This window comes from Scophthalmus maximus, chromosome 6 (assembly GCF_022379125.1).
Source record: "Scophthalmus maximus strain ysfricsl-2021 chromosome 6, ASM2237912v1, whole genome shotgun sequence".
In the NCBI taxonomy this organism is placed as follows: Eukaryota; Metazoa; Chordata; class Actinopteri; order Pleuronectiformes; family Scophthalmidae; genus Scophthalmus; species Scophthalmus maximus.
Genome location: NC_061520.1, coordinates 21,170,255 through 21,189,014, shown reverse-complemented (window position 1 = coordinate 21,189,014; position 18,760 = coordinate 21,170,255). Strand labels below are relative to the sequence as shown.

General features: G+C 42.4%; 1 protein-coding gene across 1 annotated transcript in view; it reads right to left on the bottom strand.

Annotated features, from left to right (window-relative positions):
- LOC118310054 (caM kinase-like vesicle-associated protein) overlaps positions 1-17,391 on the bottom strand; it is a 32,863-nt gene extending 15,472 nt beyond the window's left edge. Inside the window, exon 1 of the mRNA XM_035632812.2 lies at positions 17,166-17,391. The gene's annotated coding sequence lies outside the window, so the exon portion shown is untranslated. The remainder of the gene's footprint in view (positions 1-17,165) is intronic.
- Positions 17,392-18,760: the final 1,369 nt, after the last annotated feature.

Here is an 18,760-nt window from a genome sequence, read left to right as displayed (position 1 = left end):
GGGAAATGCACGAAGAGATGGAAAGTTGCATCAATCAGCAACATGCGCGGAGCAGGAATCCGAATAAGGACGGTGGTAAAGGTTTTAAAAAGTGGGCTCGTACACAGTCATATTAATTATTCATGGATGATAGTCTCCTTTTCCACAGTGTTTCTCCCTGGGCCCGTGGTTCGTGTCTTTCATGTATCGAGGAATCGCGGGGTCCCGGGGCGCTTGCTTAACAGTGTGCTTGGAGCAAAAGCATGGCAGCTCTGACAGTTCTATAATAATTACCAGTCTTCTCTGCTTAGCCCTCCTCTAATCCCAGTTCAGCGCGATGCACTACTTGTCGGTGTCAGCCTCTCATACAGCGAATCTCTGTTTGCCTGACATCATGGGGGATTGGTGGGTTTAATGCACCTTATATTTTTTTCAAGGTAAGCCCATGGACCCTAATCATTAAGTGACCATCATAAAATGATTACAATCACATACATTATGAGCTGTTATTCATCTTGAATCTCACTCGTATTGCTGCAGTCTGTGAATGGGGAAACACTGAAGAGGCTCCTTCAGCAGAAGGGACGGACCTCACTCTTCCCCAATTCACTCCCTTCCCACTTTCTCCAGTCTCCCTGTGCCATCGCTCTCTCTATGGAGAATCACTTACAGCGACTTCACCGCAGGGCTCAACCGTGCACTTCACAAGAATCGCAAGGGCGAAATACATCTCCTCCTTCTCAAAAAAGCGTTTATAGAGCACAGATGGACAAAGACCCAGAGTTAAGTTAACCAGCAGAAGCAGCTCACTCAGAACTGCAAGGAGCAGATTTAAACAAAACAAAAAAGCCTTTTGCTGCATTTTGTCTGCTTAACCTGCAAGACTTTGTGAATGTGAGATGCTGTGGTTTTGTTACATCAATTATTAAACTGATTCAAGCAAGCGAATAAGCTGACTCCGCTACTGATGCTTGAACGGTAATTGTGGCATGAACTTGGTTTGCCGGGGGAGAAGTTGCATTTCCTGCGATCTTCGGAATATGATTTAAATGATTTTGTTCATGATTTGTGTTAATTTATTATGTACTCTGGCACCTTATACAAATTAGGTGTTGACAATAAGTAAGCCCTTCATCATACTTACAAGTCCAAAGCTTCCATTGCATCTTTTGTAAGTAGCAGATGTAGCGATAGAAAATAAGACCTTTTTGTAGGACAAGCAGACCATCCAGCAGCTCAGGCCAAATCAGCCTCTGGGAATGCACACAGCTCGGCAGAAGTCCGAACCCTCAGCCACGTGGATAGATCATCCAACGAAAACCGGTGATTCAGTCCTCCTGGGCCAAGTTGGGGCACAACCTCGACCAGTCTTCCAACTAAACGCAGAGAGACCACCCAGATATTGACCATATAACTCCTTCTAGGTGTAAAGTAACAAATCCTTGCTGGGGAAAGTAACTGTAATGCAATTACTGAATAGCTGTGAAACAGTGATCACTTCAATGTAACATGTTACTAAATAATTAGTGCCCAAAGCTGGCTATTTATACTAAAGTATTATTCTATTTCTTTATGTTGGTTTTTTAAAAATATAAATATACTATACTATACTATACGATAATACTATGAAACACCATGAGTGGATTCCATGAGTAAATAAACTTTGTGCAGTAAGGAACAGAGCCTAAAAAAATTCAGCACTGGTGAAATCATAGAAGGAAACCCTGATCATGTACATAATGAAGATAATGCATTAAATACTGTTATTTTTTGTTATCAACCTAGATGGTTGGCTAATGATCTTTTACAGGCTAATTTAACAATAGCAGAGACATGCTACCATGATCAAATTCTTTTAAATATGTTTCAAACAAGTTAATGACATTTTTTTCAATGACAGCAGGTCTAGTAAAGTGAGGAATTAAGAAACAATAAGGCAACAAGTAATAAAATGGATTAAATACGCATTAAGTTGTTAAGCATATAGACAAAGAGAAGCCCTGTGACAGTCCAGCTGAGAGGCCAAATTTATGTTTAGAAGTGGAGTCCCCCCACGGCCACATGTCCACTGTTCACCTCCAATATGGATGCCCGGGGTGTGTCAGTGTGACCTGGGCAGCCAAATACTGTATCATGTATATTACTCCTCAGGTAAGACGGCTCAGAAGTGCTGTCTCTACGGAAAGAGTGTGTGAGAACAAATGCCATCTTGTTTTGACAAAAACAGCTACAGACAATCCATCCTGAGGGGAGATAGTGTGTGTGAGTGTATAGACATGAGTGCATGCCTGAATGCACACGTGCACAAGTGCATTGCAGTGTGAATCCATACACTGCAGTGTGCAGTGAACATTCGTGTCCTCCCACATTTGCAACGGATGAAGCCAGTATCTCTAATTTTAGCCCAAGAAATGTCTCTTTTTGTCTCTGTACCTTTTTGGTCGGATGCAGGGGAGTGTGTTGAAACAGGAACATGAAGTAAAAACTAAAAACACATTTTGAATGCCCTTATTACATGTACAGTCCAAAACATTATGAATTTGTTGGAGCAAGACTCCCATCAAATCCAACTGGAGAATTTTATCTGCTGAGAAGCCTGGCAAAGTTTTGGCTGACAAAGCCTTTACATTTCTAAAATATGCACACTCATCCACAAAAACACATTTAGACAAATCTATAACTTTACTATGTATGATAGCCTCCATGGAGGCTACTGATGACATGTAGCCATCATACTACTTCTTGACCTCATTCCTACCAACCTCATCCGAAACCTTATCTCCCAACATTGTGCAAGCAATCGCATATTGTAATAAATAATTCAATGGCTTCAGAAACATTTTCCAAACACAGACAACCATGGTTCTGATAACAACTCAACGCTCAAGAAGCTTTTACTCGACCTGCTCACATTTGAGAACTTTATCAACTGGTCTTGTTGCCTCCATTCTTATCAAAGGCTATTAGAAGTGTGTGTTTTACTGTAGTACGCCTGTCTGTACGTTATGTCTTGTACCAATGTCACACATTATTTTCTTATGTGACTGACTATGACTACCTCTGATGGTTATGTCCCGCCTTAACTACTACAAATCCTATGCAAGCCGTTTCTCAACAATCAGCAGGGATATTATATTGATGCCATTTAAGATGATTACTCTTTTACTCTATAGAATTTAAAAAAAAATTCTAGAACCAAATGTTTTAAAATTGCTTATTTTGTCTGACCAATAGTTCAAAAGCGAAAGATTTCAAGTTTCAGTTACATTAAACAAAAATACAACAAACCGTCATGCGAGGAAGTTTAAACTAAAACCTCTGTCATTTGGTTTGGTGATTAATGTTCTGTCCATTCAATTATCAGTAGGCTGAGTAATACTATTATCTCCTCCTTAATGTCCTTATTGGTAATGTACACCATGTGTCGAATTACCAGATCTCCACTTTTCATTCCGCCCATTGGTAGAATTATAAAACACCACAGTATCATAAATCAATACAGGCCCATGGATCAAGGTAGGATTCACTGAGATTAATAGGCTGAAAGAAACAAGTAGTTTGAAATAAATGCAAAAATTGTAGACAGTATTGTTCAATGGCTTCATATTTTTAAACACTGGGAATAACAACAGTATATTATGCATTATGTTGGGCAATAACCGTATACACAAATGTGAAAATATTCACATTATTCAGATGATCAAACCTTTATTATCTCTGACACGACAGTAATGTAAATGCCTTATAATATGCTGACTCCAAAACACAGGACTCTTGTTTACATGAGAAGACCCAGTTGCCCAGCTCCTCTTCTATGACAGAGCAAATCTCATTAGCTCTCAGTTCCTCCATGCTGCTTCAGTGGACAGAAACTTTAATTGCCACACATAAAATCGACATTACATGAAATATTATCATCCATAGGCAGGGATGAATAAAGGCAGAGCTCAGTTTTTATTGTCAAGCTTGCACTAATTAAAAGTCCCCTCAGAGTGCTGACTGTGAAATTGATGTGCAAAAGAGACAAAGATTATGACCAGTAAATTCAAGAAATCCTATTACTGAAACTGACAGAAGGAGACTGTAAATTGATAACATTTGAATGCAAACAATACTCTTCTATGGTGAACGCCTCCCCATTGTGGGATTGAACTACTGTAGCCAACTTGATGGAATTATGGTGCACTGTATCTGAACCGCAGCAGAAGTCAACCCTAGGCTATAGGACAGGGCAAACCCCATAATGTCCAACATGTACTCACCAGGGCACATTCATGACATTTCTGTACCACATTTTGCATTACATAATTGAATTGTTCGAAACAAAATCAGTCTCGCAAAATGGGCTGTACGTTATTAGCCCAGCGAAACATCCAGAGCATTTTCATCTACTGTGAGACATGAAATCACCAGCTTTTCGTGTGGCCATCCTTTTATCAAGCTATTTTTATTTTAGTTTAGCGAAGATATTCCTGCTAGTTTCTTGCCTGTATATGATGCTGTATGCTCCATTTCTGTCTTTATTTCATACCTTTGGCTTCCATCAAGTCATCACCACCATGTTCAGCCGAGGTCTGCCTGCCTGCTGCAGAGTTTCCCATCAACTACCTAGATCGTGGCGACCTGCCATAGTCTAATTTGTCCCGCCACATTTTTAATAAAGACCCCCAAATATTTTCTGGTTAGTTCTGAGATCACTCAAGGCCTAAGCTCACAGCTGTGCAATTGCTATCATGGTTGCAGTCAAAAAATGTATAAAATAATAATACTGAATAAAGTCAAGCAAGCTAACATGTTTGATATGCCAATGTCAGCATGGCTGGTGTAAGATTTACCATGTTTACCGACTTGGTTCATCAACTTTTGCTATTAAGCGAAGACAAAGTTCAAATTACATTTTTCATGTGAGGATGGCTCATTGAAAGTTTTGCCAAAAGTTATCAGGAATCACAAACATACGTGCAAACTTTGATGCCAATCCATGTTTTTGTGGATATATGACTGAGATATATATTGGATAACATCCAAAATGAATCAAAAAAAAGGAAAACATCCAAGTTCATGTGGCACCATGTATGTATCTACCTAATTACCTGGCAATCCGTCTAATAGTTGTCAAGACATTTCACTGAAAACTGTCAGCCTCTTTTGTGTTATTACATTAGGTAGATGCCGAGATATTTCTGTGGATGAGTAAAAAATTTGACTTGATGGTGGCGCTATAGATAAAAAGTCTGGGGATTCCGCATATTCATCAGGATTCATCTTCTGAAGACCATGAATCTTTGCACGAAAATTCAAGGCAAAGATTATGTGTATGTGGATGTGGATGTTCCCTGTGGTAACCCTCCCTGCCAGTGGGAGGTGCTGCTCCTCTTATGTCTTTTTTTCAGTTGGAGATTGGAGATGGTGATTGGCTGGGAGCTGATCAAGCTGGATTTAAAAAGGATGCCTGCTGATGGTGACGCTCTCTCTGCCATCTTCCTGACTTCCAGCCTGACCATGCTGTGCTCTCGTGTTTTGTTAGAGTTTGTGTGGTGGATTGAATCATTGTTAGGTATTGTGTCGGATAAAACCTTTGAATAGAGCAATCCTGGTACCTTAGGGGTGAGTAGCCATTTTGTTTTGTGGACCATTTTGGATTAATCACAGAAAAAAGACATGTATCTGTGTGTGACTGACGTCATGTGTCTGGCACAGATATCAAGGTTTCTTCTACAGACTGCAGGAAGATAAACATATTTTTCCTTAACTCCAATACGACATAATTCACGCAGTAAGTGGACTGTATTCAGAAAGGGCTTTTCTAGTCTTATCGACCGCTCAAAAAAAAAATTGAAATGTAAGGGATCTTCTGTCTGGATCTTCTGTCCAGTTGCCACAACTCGAGCTCTGTATGAGTATTTTTCGGTATTCAACTAAACCAGTGAGTCAGCAAAAACAGGAATACTGCAGTGGAAGGTTTAACATAGTGCAAACTCGTACGTATGACATTTCCTAGCTGGAGAGCATCATCAACTCGGCACAATTCAGTACAACACTCAAAAAGCCACTTAGGTTGTAATGATTCAGTCTTGTACACAGCCCTCCCCATTGTTCAGAGGCCAAGCAGTTTTAAATTTAGTTTGCTCTCCATCCAAGTCCTGTCTTGAAAAGCCGTCCGCGGGTTCATTTAAATTCTCTTTTATTCGGAGAGAGCAAATAAAACTCAACAGCATGAAGGGACTTCACGGCCAGAGCACCATGCCGCTGCTTGTTAGAAGTGTGTTACGAGGTTCTTGGAGGAGATAGAAACTGAAAGGTTGGACTGCTGCAGAGCGGTTGTTGTCTGGGGGCCTGGTGTGAAATCAAAGAGAAGTTTCTCTCTATTGCTCGCTGCTTTGGAGAGAAGCCTTTAGAAAATGGAACAATAATATTGTATCATTTACTGTTAGTTAATGTGATGGTCCTCTTTATACTTTTCACTGATTTACTTTGGGCTGCGGCACCACACACAATGTTGGAATGTGATACTAGGAGCATTAAGCACAGTCACATCATGTCCTTTATTAATCCTATTTTTAAATATCTCTTCTAATTCATCGCTTCCAATGAAAATTCCGTGGAATTTGTGCACATTTTGCAGCTGTCTGAGCTGTGCAAGTCCACGTATGCAAATACAGTACATATATTCTGCTACACTGTACATATAAGCCTTCAGGTCAAGGTTGGAGGTTTAATTCAGTCATGAAACATTACAATGAATGCCCAGATAAAACCCCAGGCAACGGCATTATATATGTATGCCTGTACTTTTAACCACATGACATAATTTTGGAGTTCAATTAATAATGGAATGTGGACTGTGTTCATATAGTGCTTTTCTAGTTTTATCGACTACAGTGGCACAGGGTCACAATCACCCGTTTACAAACGCATTCATACAGCTGCTATTTACTGCGCTTTTCCTGTCACATTTGTACTCTGACAGAAGAGCCATCAGAGGCAATTTAGGGTTTAGTGCCTTGCCTAAGGACACTTAAGCATTCGGGCAGGGATTGAGCAGCCGGCCTTCTGGTTATTGGACGGCCGCCATTGGCTTTGCAGCGATAGCAAAACCTTAAATACAGTATAGTACCGTTTAACAATGTCTTTCATCAATGAAAGTAATTGATCTAAAACCTTTTTACAAACCACACATTTTTAAAACTAGGGAAAACTACAAAAAGTACAATTCAATGCCCAAAGTCTAAACTACAAAAGCTTTATACTGAAAATGAAATCTAGAAATAGCCATAAAGCAAAAATAATTTGAAAAATATTACCTTTAACCTCTCAGAACCTTCCAGCTATTTGTGCGTATTGGTTTACAAGCTGTCTCTTTGTCTGTTGAATGCTATTAAAGTAGTCCTATTTAAAGGAAGCATGAAATGTTCGAACGGCAGCAAGCTGATCAGTATGCATGTGATTCACACAGGATTTGTAATAACAGAAGAGTACCCTGATCTGACAGCCACTCTCTCTCCCAGCACAGTTGTGAGCTGAGTCAAGGAAAGCATCATATGTTTAATGTGTGTGTGCTACGGGGCAAGGGGTTGTCTTTTGCAGGAGTTTGTGAGATTAATAATCCTTGCTACTGAAACGCACCGTATGTTTTAACCGAATGAACAGAACAAAAGTTAACAAGTGAGCCGTTCCGTCTCAGCAATCATCCCAACACATGACGTGGACATGAGTGGCCGTGTCCAAATGAGCCATCTGTAAACGGCTTAGTCATTAATTAGATGGAACACAACTTGACAGATGCTCTGCAGACGGAAAGCTGCAGCTCAAATTTCCGAGATGTTTGCAAATGTTCTCTAAAACATTGTCATACCCTGATGATTGCAGACGTGTGCAGTGAAAGCAGTTCAGTTCACTGACTTTGTCGTATTTGAGGATGACTCCCTTCGTGTTTGGGCATCGTCATATAAATATGGGATCACACCAGTGCAGTCATTCAATTCGGAATAATATAATGACTACTGTCTGGAAAAATAGGAGACATCAACGTGTTCTAGTATCCACCTTTTTTTGTCACAAAAACCTACAGTATTTTAATAATGTTTTGCAAGACAGATGTGTAATATTCTCCACAGCCTCACCATATTTACAAGCTTCTCTGTGGAGGAGAAAACCCAGCAGGGTGATGCATGCATAATCTCTCCTGACAGAATGTTCATGAAATTTAGCATCGTGTCACTACTTAGCAGGAGATGCCAGCCCCTGCACCGAATTTCCAGTTGCTCTGCAAATGGCACGCGAGCAGAGCGGCGGTGTTTCTCGCTCTGTGCAGGTTAACTGATGTCGGGGACACAGCATATGCATAACGGCAGACTGAATGGGGCCGCAGTGGCTTTAAAGTTTCAAAATGAGTGTGATCACATGAGAACAGCCTTGTCTCCATGGTTACACAGTGGCCATGTGAGCAAAACAGCGGGACGAGGACCACCTCTGAATGTAAGCGATGACATGTTTCTTGGTGGATAAAGAACTTTGCCTGCTGGCGGAGCAGCCTGCTGCTGCGTTCTCAATCCTCAGACCACGGTGAGCACATTATGGTCCACTGTAAGCACAGGCCCACTGTTGCAGGGGCGGTGAGCTGTCAGCATAGCCAAGCAAATGCTGATCTGCACACGCCAAGGGCCATCCAAAAAACATCATCACCATTTGCTCTTCAGCCAGTGCTGAACATTTTTTCACACCCACAGTGTGATCACATGTGTATTTCACAAAGGGAGGGAGAGCATGCTCCAATCACTTTACTAATCCATGCAATACATTCCCCCTTTAATATTTTTCTAAATACTTTGAATGGTACTCACTCAGTTAATGCTTAAAACCAAAGTTTAGGTGAGTTGTGTACATCCCTTTAGTACATTATCATTTGATCCCCCAAAACATCCCGTAACACTGATGTTCACTATGTGTCAAAAACTTGTTCATTTTTGCAGATTCTTGCCAAAATGTAATGTTTTTGGCCACTCTCTTTCTAATGTCATACTACATTAACTTGTACATGTATGCCATGTTTTATATGTGCTGGTAGGTTTTGGGGCATGGGTTGAGGAAAAAAAAATGTGAACTCATGGTTGATTTAATAGCTGATCTGGAACTTTTGCTTAAATCACACGATCTTCATCAGCAGATGAAGTTTGGCCATTCTTTTTCATGAAATTCTAGATGATCAAATTTCCATTTTGCCCATTCGTGCAGCATGGCTATAGAGTTAGAAATATCAGTCCATCTGTCTTTTTTTTTTCTCACAAATTTGGTCCCGACCAAATTAAATATCTGATGGATTGCTATTAAACACAGCAATCTTATATATATTAATATTATTAACACAGCAATTCATGGTCCTTTGTGGATGGATCTTAAGGACTTCTCCTGAATTATCACCACCAGCAAGTCAAGCTTTCCACTTACTGTATCAGCATTTAAATGTTGCAACTTATATACCTATTTACCAGTCTGGTAGAAAAGTTTGATCAGACGTTCATGATCCCCAGAGAATGAATGGTATTGTCTTGAGTGAGCCACTTAAAACCTCTTTCCTATGGTGCCAGCATGTAAAAAGCATGAATTTGACTACCTAACTATTGGATAGTTTGGCTTCTAATAGCAATAAACTTTGGACCATTTGCACAAACACCGCAGTTATTATGTATCTACGTTGGCGACCATTCAAATCCTGTCTGTTTTGTGTCATATGTGGCATGTGGTTGTGCCCTGGTTTTATTTTCATGATGAATGACGGCAATGTCCCTGGCAAAAAATATCGTGCCACTGTGCAGGCACAGTTAATTCAGTCTGAAGTGACTGACTCATTTAAAACCGAGCCTAGACGGTGTCCGTCCACGGCTCAAATGCATGTTGGTAAGATTGCAGCCGTAACACTGAAAAGCCCACGGGGTTGGTCCTCTGACGCATGCTTGGCCTTTCTCGGAGAAGTTAATGTGGCAAGAGGAGCATGCCCACTGCTCTACAAAAACCTACTATCCACCACAAAGCTGGACTCATGCTTCTTTTCCTCCCACACGATTTGGAAAAAAAAGAGTCTATCTCCAGTCAATAGTAGCAGTCTGTAACTAAATATAAACTTCTCTCTGTTTTCTTGCTTTGTCTGGGCCTTGATACAGATAATCTGCTCTTGGTGTGTTGGTGTGTTGGCTTTATAAGGAGATGACAGCAAGAGAGAGAGAGAGAGAGAGAGGCTCACGTAACCACCATGGAGGAGTGGCGAGGAGCCAGGTGACTCAGAACAGGGGGGGGGTCAATGCAGTGGGAGGTGGCGAGATGAATGACCGAGGTGTGAATCCTTGTTGCTAATGGAGGCATCCACCCCCTCCACAAAGCTCTTTTCCTGAAGCCTGTGATTAGCTCATTTTGCAGTTCAGCTACGTGCCTTCAGCCTTTGAGCTTGTGGTCTAAATATCCCTTTGTGGATTTGCACAAAATCTTTTTTGCTCCAAAATAGCTAGAGCTCGTTAACGACGAGGTGTGCACAGCAACACAACGGCTGCTGCAAGTCATCTCACATCAAACGATTTATTTCAGTTTTTAAATGATTGCTTGACATAAGACAACTTGGCCGTAATGCTTTATGTCTAATCTGAAATGCTCCCTCTGTACACACTTTGCCGGCTAATCTGGCCGTTCTCTGCGCCTGTTGTCAGTTGCCGTGGTTACAAAGTCCTTCAGCATGGCATCATAGTACAGTAGTGTTCAATGCAGAGAAAAGCATCACTTGCTTTGGAGGACGGTGCATGTCGTATGCTGCATATTGCTAAATTTAGAAGTTGTTGGGTTTTTTTGCTCGTCATTCGTAGGTCCAGGAGGTTTGTTCATGTCTTCAAACGGCAAGTTGAGATAAAACATTCACGTGTACATTACCGCATGGATCAGTGGTGCGACTGTGTCTTTCACGCAACGCGAGCAGGAGCAGTTGTTTCTGAACGATCTGCTCATTCATTCGTCTACCACCTGCTCCCTCAGCACAGCTTCCCTCCTCCTTTAATCTGTTGACAAAGATTTTGCAAAGTGGCTCTCGCTCCGTGAGAAATGGCTGCATCTCATGCACTCGAGTCCAATTAGAAAAGCACATTCAGTAGAGAGATTGATTCCGGGTCATGTAAACAATATTTGACCCAAATACCTACCTTCTGTAACAACACATGTCCGATCCTACTGTTCATTTATTCACTCATTCCAGGTTATCAGACCTCTCTGGTGTTGCACAGACTGAAATGATAAGCTACTAACCTCCTGAGCCATAAGAACAGCAGTTCAGGAAAATACCACAAGATTGTTAGTTTTTTTTTAAAGCGTCTATGAATATTTTAATCATGAAAATGTATCCAGTGGCAATGTTACAATGTAAATATGGGAGGGGGGCGTACTTGAAGAATGTCGCTCGCAGATGTCCAGACTACTTTACTGCTTTTTGTTTCATTCTCGTCCCGTTGTTTTAGGTCTGCAAAGAACAGACAGGCGCAGTTAGAGACTATGTGGTGAAAACTATGACATGATTAGCAGCCAAAGAGCCTGATATTTCCCCTGGCAGTTGGTGGAAACCAAAACAGAGACAAAAATGACTGATTGAGTTTGAATATTGGACTTACAGCACACTCATCAGGACTGACAACGCTCCAGATACATATTGCTGCTTGTGTGTGAATAGGAAACTGCTAACAGACATGTCATATCAACTAAAGAGGTGATGATATCTATGTTCACAACTTGTGTCCTCTGCCCCCAATCAAAATCGGTAAATGGATTCTTAGCGTGCAATGTTACTGGGGTAAAAAAAAATGAATAGCAGATGCATTCATTTCATTTTGTTTCAGTTGTGCAATTAAAATGTATTACATACTGTAGTGTACTGTAAGCGAACAAGCCTGCTGGGCGCCTAAACTTTGCTTCCTCTGGGGGACTTCCTTTAACGTTTCTGATTTAATTGCACAGTGTCTTGAAAAAGTTGCCTGCTCCATTAACAAGCCCCTTCAGCCTCCTTCTTGTCCTCCTCCTTTTCTTTTGCCAGCTATCAAAACTGCACTGTTGCAGATTTCAAAATTGTAAACTGACAGAGCTGAGAGCTTGTGATCTTGTTAAAAAAAAGAAAGAAATCCAGCTTAAAGACAGAAAATGCACAGATCATAAAGCTGCTCAACCTCCAACATGCCTCTCTATCTCTAGTACTGTAATCTATCCTTCAGGCTGATGCCTGAGCATCATTAAATCCTGATCCAAGAGGTCAACTCGCGGCGCATCTTTAACTGCATCGCCACGGTGACAAACAACCGGAGCATGAGGGAGCGCCATTGATTTTAGTCATGCAACTGCCACTTGTCTTCAGGGTCTGTCATGCAACTTTAATGAAAATAGATCTCCCCTGTCCTTCACCTGGGCTACATGCAGTAGAACGCCATTCAGCATGTGGAAGACACAATATTAAAAGGGGGAGAGGATCTAATAAACAGGACTGACACATGAAACATGACAAACATCAGCGGTGTCATTTTTATTTTTACTCCAGAAAATAATCAAATTTTCTATTTGACATCTACAGTTGTTGTTGTTGTTGTTTTTTTGTTGCACTTATCTTATTGTTGGTAAGAAACAGAAGATGTCATTAGAAATTGCAGCACATTTCATCTGTGTTTTGTTGCAGAAACCCTGCAGCACACTTGACGTGATACTGCAAATGTCACCTGAGAAATTACCTCGCAGGCTCAAATATAATAGAGAACGCCATCCATTTCTTCAGGACGCAGTCAGCAAACACTACAACTCAATGGTAATACCTTCCATCCATCGCAGCCTTTATCGCTTCAACCCATAGCTATCTCTACCACCGCTGCGAATAAGAAAATGACAGAGCAGGCAGCCGGGGTGACAAACTAAGTGGTGATGACAGTAATGCTCCACACAGGAGACCCATTACTTCTAATGCACAGTGGAGAGGAGAGGATGTGCCAGATCAAGACTGCGGCAACGTCACCGCATTGCTTTCGCATAAGCGACTCGCTCGCAGATGAACACGTCTACATTGGCGGCATGAATCAATGCTGAGGTGAAATATTAATCCATTTCCATTTAAAATTCCCCTTCAAATTGTTCTATTTGTGGATGCCGGCAGGACGGCTCTTTGAAGCTGCATGGTGCCATAAGTAACCCTTTCACCGAAGACGAGTCGCGAGAGCAGAATACGCTCCTGTTGGATTTCTTCGACTGTAGACAATTATTGTTTTTTTGCTCATGAACAGAGCCGACAGCACCAGCATCATGACAACGCGCTGTGCTCCCCCTCCATGAAAGCCATAACGACCTGAGTTTACGCCAGCAATTTGTTCCCAGATGCCTGTGACAGGGAGAAATTAATCTGTGATTAATCCACGACTGTGTTTTTTCGTGGGAAACCTCACCGAATGACTGAAAAACAAACTTGGTAAGTCTGCAACGAACGGGTAGAGCTGCAAAAACAAGAGGAAAATAAACGAAAATATGTATTTGAAAAATGTAGAAGGTCAGAGTTGACAATGATGCACTTGGGAACTTAGTTGTCTCTGCACGACTGTCATCAGTAGAGCTCGGCCGATTCATCGGTTGGCCAATGAAATCGGCCGATGTGAGCCTTTCAGAGACGCGGGTATCTGCGTTAATGTTTGCCGAAAAGATCGCCTGTTCCTTTCCCTCCTCACATCCCCCCATACCCCTTATTTACAATCTTTCTTTCCCGTATCACTGCAGGAACCACAGGGGGCATATTTTGAGATTTGGAAAGTCTTGAAGCCATCAAAATACCGATGGCTTCAATGGATATTCTAGTCAATCTCCACACTTATTTTAAAATATTTCGATTTCATAACAAATTTCAAGCCCCCCAAAAAATCACATTAAGGTTAGTTGACTTGACACTGCAACAAGATGTATCGCTTCCCTCTGCTTGTTTTCTCTTTGTCCCTATTTGTAAAATCTTGAACCTGAATTCTGATGGCTTGTGCCGGGGCAATGATATTTACCTGTCACATCATGAATAAATAACTAACCAGCAGCGAGAAAGTGCATGGATGAGCTCTAAATAACGAGGAAGGTTACAATCAACCGGTAATGTGTGCATACACTGTATGTCTGCTGAGTTCATTTTGAAGGCATCCATCATCTTTGTCACGAACGTCGGCATCTCATTCATGCTGAGATTAGCTGCCTAACGTCAGACGTACAGTATCACTGCAGGATGAATTCGCTGTAGTATCCCACCCCCCATTTTACTCTCACTATTGATCCACTGTCAATGGGGTGAGCTTGGGCACGGCAAATAAATGAAAAATGAATAACCCAGGTGTTGTTAGCCTCTGACTTCACGGTGGCCCTTTTTTTCACTGGGACGGCTTGAGTCACGTGAGGACAGCGATTGCTTGCGTGAACAGCGGCAGTGAAAAAGAGCCGATGAGGCGATCAAACGGAGCGAATTAGTAGAACAGGATTTATTTTGCGATATTTCAAACGTCATATTCATACGGCACGAGTCATTTGTGAAACGGAAAGCATCCGCAGGCTTGTTTGGGAAAGTTTCCCTAATGAGCAAGCTAGTGCTCACAATATTTCATTTCCAGTGTAGTATTTTATGTACTTGGCTGTTTCCGGAGTCGAGGAATACACAGGCTATGCGGTTCTAAAACCAGTAATTATGATGTATACCTCCCGTGGGGGTTACGTAAAGGCAATACAACCGTCGGCCTCTGCAGTGGCTGAGCATCCACAAACTTTTGATTCCACTGTTCAAAGCGAGAGACTATACACTCACGGTCCAGTCCGCACACCACAGCTCTCATATAAAAGAGCCAGTCCTGTCTTATTAGTTCAGAGCGAAGCCTTCTACACCTGTGGGATGTTGTCTCTGACTTAAGTCATTAAACTCCCTTCTCTTGAATACAGGTCCCTCACTCATACTCAAACGACTGCTTCTTATTTCTCTCACAACAATATCATGAAATACCATACTGGGCAGCAGCAGCTGCCTCCTCCCAGTGACATTTCCTACGCTTGAGTGTGGAAATGCGTACTTCACTCTTCTTCGAAGAAAAACGACGCTGCCTTTCCAGGTAGACACATACAATTTTTGATAATCAAAAAAGCAAAATGGACCAACAAAGGCGTCTTCTCTGTTGCGCATCTCTGCGTCCGCACTCTGCACTCGCACAAACAGAACAGGCTGTTGTTGGACACATGAAGAGCAGCGTGAAAACCTTTTCCTGGCCCGCCACATGGTCTCCTCACTGCGGCACATGCCAAATTGAAGTCCCGGCGCTGCTGCTCAGTGTGTCTTTTGATGAAGTATTCAGCATAGTACACTCCATGACATGTGTCGGAGCGCACAAAGCGAAGTCGGTCTGTCGCGTGGCTCTTATGCACCGGCGCATTGGTGGCAAAAGACTCTCAAGTGTCCCATGAAATTTTTAATGAGCACAAACAAAGCCTCACGCAAAGGAGGAGAAACACTATGTGCATGATGTATCGAGACAGAGGATACGAACACAGTGCAATCTGTACCGCAATGTAAACAGAGAACCACACTTTTGGCACAAAGTAACACGAACGCCGCAATTTTTTTTATTCTCCTGGTTATGTACTTCCACTAATTCACAGCATCATTCTTCCCCCTCATCATATCAGGATTATTAGAAAAATGTCTGCATCCGCAGTCACATTTTCAAAGCAAGCCTCACACTTCCACATTCCTCTGCCGTGCCGGCAGCACACGCGGAATCAAGTTGGAGCGTTCTCCCAGGAGATCTCATTGTGTACAAATTGTGAGCGTGTGTGGTAATCTGCTCAGCCTTCCTGTAGCTGCTGCTGCTGCTGCCGCTGCCATGGGGCCACCTGGGGTCCACCGCATGTCTGCAGCTCTTCTGGGACTGAGCAAATCATTATATACGGCTCACTGGTGACCCAGTGTGCAATCCTCATCTTTACCGGCCTTAGGGACGTGACACACGGATGAATGGTCCAACCTATCGTCGTGGTGCTGGGGTCTCAGCTGATTTACTGACCCGACAGAGCTACAGACCTGGACATGTATCTGATAACTACGCGTGTCAAGCTCTCCATTGTTCACCTGAGGAACAGAACATGCAGGAGTTCAGAGAGAATAGCGGCAGGACAGAATGTCACAGGCTGTTGCAGTAAAAAAAAGAAAAAAAAGCCTGATCTATCAGCTGCATGCTGGCGGCGGACGGAGTTGCTCTTTATAAACGTTTGCATTGGAACGAGTGGGATGGGCGCATTTACGAAACGCTGATTGATTTCAGTGTCTATGAAAGGTCATCAGAGCACGTGTTCTGCAAAACAACAAAATAATTTTTCACCATTTTCACAAAACTTTTTTAAATTCTTACTTGAACGCCCAAATTAGTTTTTGGTTTTTTCCCCATTCTACCTAGAGGTATTATGTCATCCTTTTCTGTTAAAAAAAATCCTGAGGTTTCCATCTTTAGCCCACCACAACATGAGAAACCACCACAGACACGAGGTCAGATACTTTGACACTGTCCTGTCTTGTCTGGTCTTTCACATTAAAAGTTCACTCCATTAGAGGAGGGGGGGGGGGGGGGGGGTTGATTATATTTTGGAAGTTTGAAATCATCGCGGTGGTGCAGCAGCAGCACTAACGTGTGCCTGTGGAGTCAGTGATGACTTGGTGGTGTAATGAACTCCTGGAATGTCCGAACTCTGAGACACTCTGATGTTTTCTGTCCATGCGTAATTGTGACCCAAATAATGTTGTCGCTGCGAAGTTTGCGATAAAGTTTTGTCATATTAAACATCTCAATGGCTTTGTGTATCGGTGTCAAATTTTAAAGGATAACAAGAGAAAACGATCAGGTTCAAACTTAAAGGGACAACAACTTTGTATTAAATAAATGAGTCCATTAGAATGAGCGTTGCATGCTTTAGATCTCATGGCACGGGAGCGTTTTCTTCCCCGCTTCCCATTCCTCATTCTGTAAAATATTATATAACATAAATGAATTAGGGGCAGTGTTATAAATAATACCGTTATCAATATATGGGCTTAAATAGAGGCAGGGAAAGACTGGAAGCCGTCGCAACATGAGCTTTTCCTGCGCATGCTGCAACAAAAATGCCAAAACATCACAACTTACCTTGACACCAAATTCCGCCTGTGACTGTACGATCCAGTGACTGTCGAGGTCGACTTTGTCCCCCGGAGAACTTCCCCCCTCTGCTCCTATAGAACACTAAAAAACGTCCCTGTCAAGTTCGGAGAAATGAAAGTACTTGTGCAAAGGGAGGGGGGGGGGAATTCGTGCGCTCCTCCGGTCTGTAGTAGTGGACCATCTGTTGTGCCGGCGCGCGCGTCGATGCTATGCGCGGTGAGGAGGAGAGGAGGAGAGGGGGCGGCGCGCGGCGCACGGAGCGCAGCGCGCATAGGAGGGCGGCACAGGGGAGGAGGGGTGGGGGGGCAGAGACGATACTGGGCGACGAGTTCAAACCCCAAACCTTACTGTACAGACCATCAATCAGAGAAAGATGCGCCGCGTTCATATGGGTACATGATAACCGAGGATGTAGTGGAGGGCGCGCGTGCACTCCTCACTGTCGTCTGCCCACTATTTTAACTTTAAGTACAGTCAAATACAGTTTAACCGCATTTTAGACGAATGTATTGTTTTGTTTTTTTCTCCATCCATTCCCAGCAACATTTACCATAAACTGTCCGATGGTAGAGGTAAAAGAAGATTTTTTCTCATGACAGATTGGACATACAAGACGCCGTCTACATTGTGCTCAGTGACAAGTGATTGGCAGAGTCATGGGGACTGTATACAAGTGCATTCAGAAGTAGGTTGTGATGCTACAGTCAATAAAATGAGTCAATCTACACTCAATATCTACACACCGTTATGACATGAGTGAGAAGTTTTTGCAAATGTGTAAACCCTGAATTATCACATTGACACGAGTATTCAGAACCTTTGCTGGTGTAACTCAGCTGAATGTGGTTCAGGTGTCTCCTATTTCTCCTTATTGATTGATTGATTTACCAAAAAGAAGTTTTTGCAACTGCATGTTTCCAGCAAACGAGGGACACTGGCTTTGGTTTTACCTCGACCAAAAAAGGAAAACCGTTTGTCAGTTTCTCCCGGAAAGCGCGATATTCCACACCTGTTTTCTTTTCCTGACAGTTGCCATGACAGCAAGGCATCGTACAGACGGCAGCATTGTGTGTGTCGCGTTTGCCCTGACTTTGACCCGACAGCGAGAGGGGACCACCAGTGACGGACATCTTAGTCTACTGTGTTGTGTCATGCTATTGTATTTTTTTTTGCATTACTGTTTTTAATTTCTTCTTTGAAAAAAAAATCAAGACATTGGACTAGATATCTTCCAGAAAAAGGGGGCCTTGACGTTACTCTGGATTCTAAATTTCTCATTGCTAATTCACTGTGAAAAACAAAATCTGCGTGGCTCTGTTCCAACCAGTGGGTGAGAAAATCAGTTTGTCCATCTGATTGTTGTTGTTGTTGTTGGAGATGAAGTCCTGCTCTAACATTCTGCAGCTTGTCCCAACCCTCTGGGGACCACACATATTACAAATAACTGGATCATTTGAGAACAGTTGGTTTTCCCTCAATGTGACAGAAACGGTGCGACGCACCACATATCTTCATGAGGATGATATCAAAGGTCAAAAGAGAAAGAGTCCCGTGGGCTGCAAGAGAAAATCAGGTCAGGT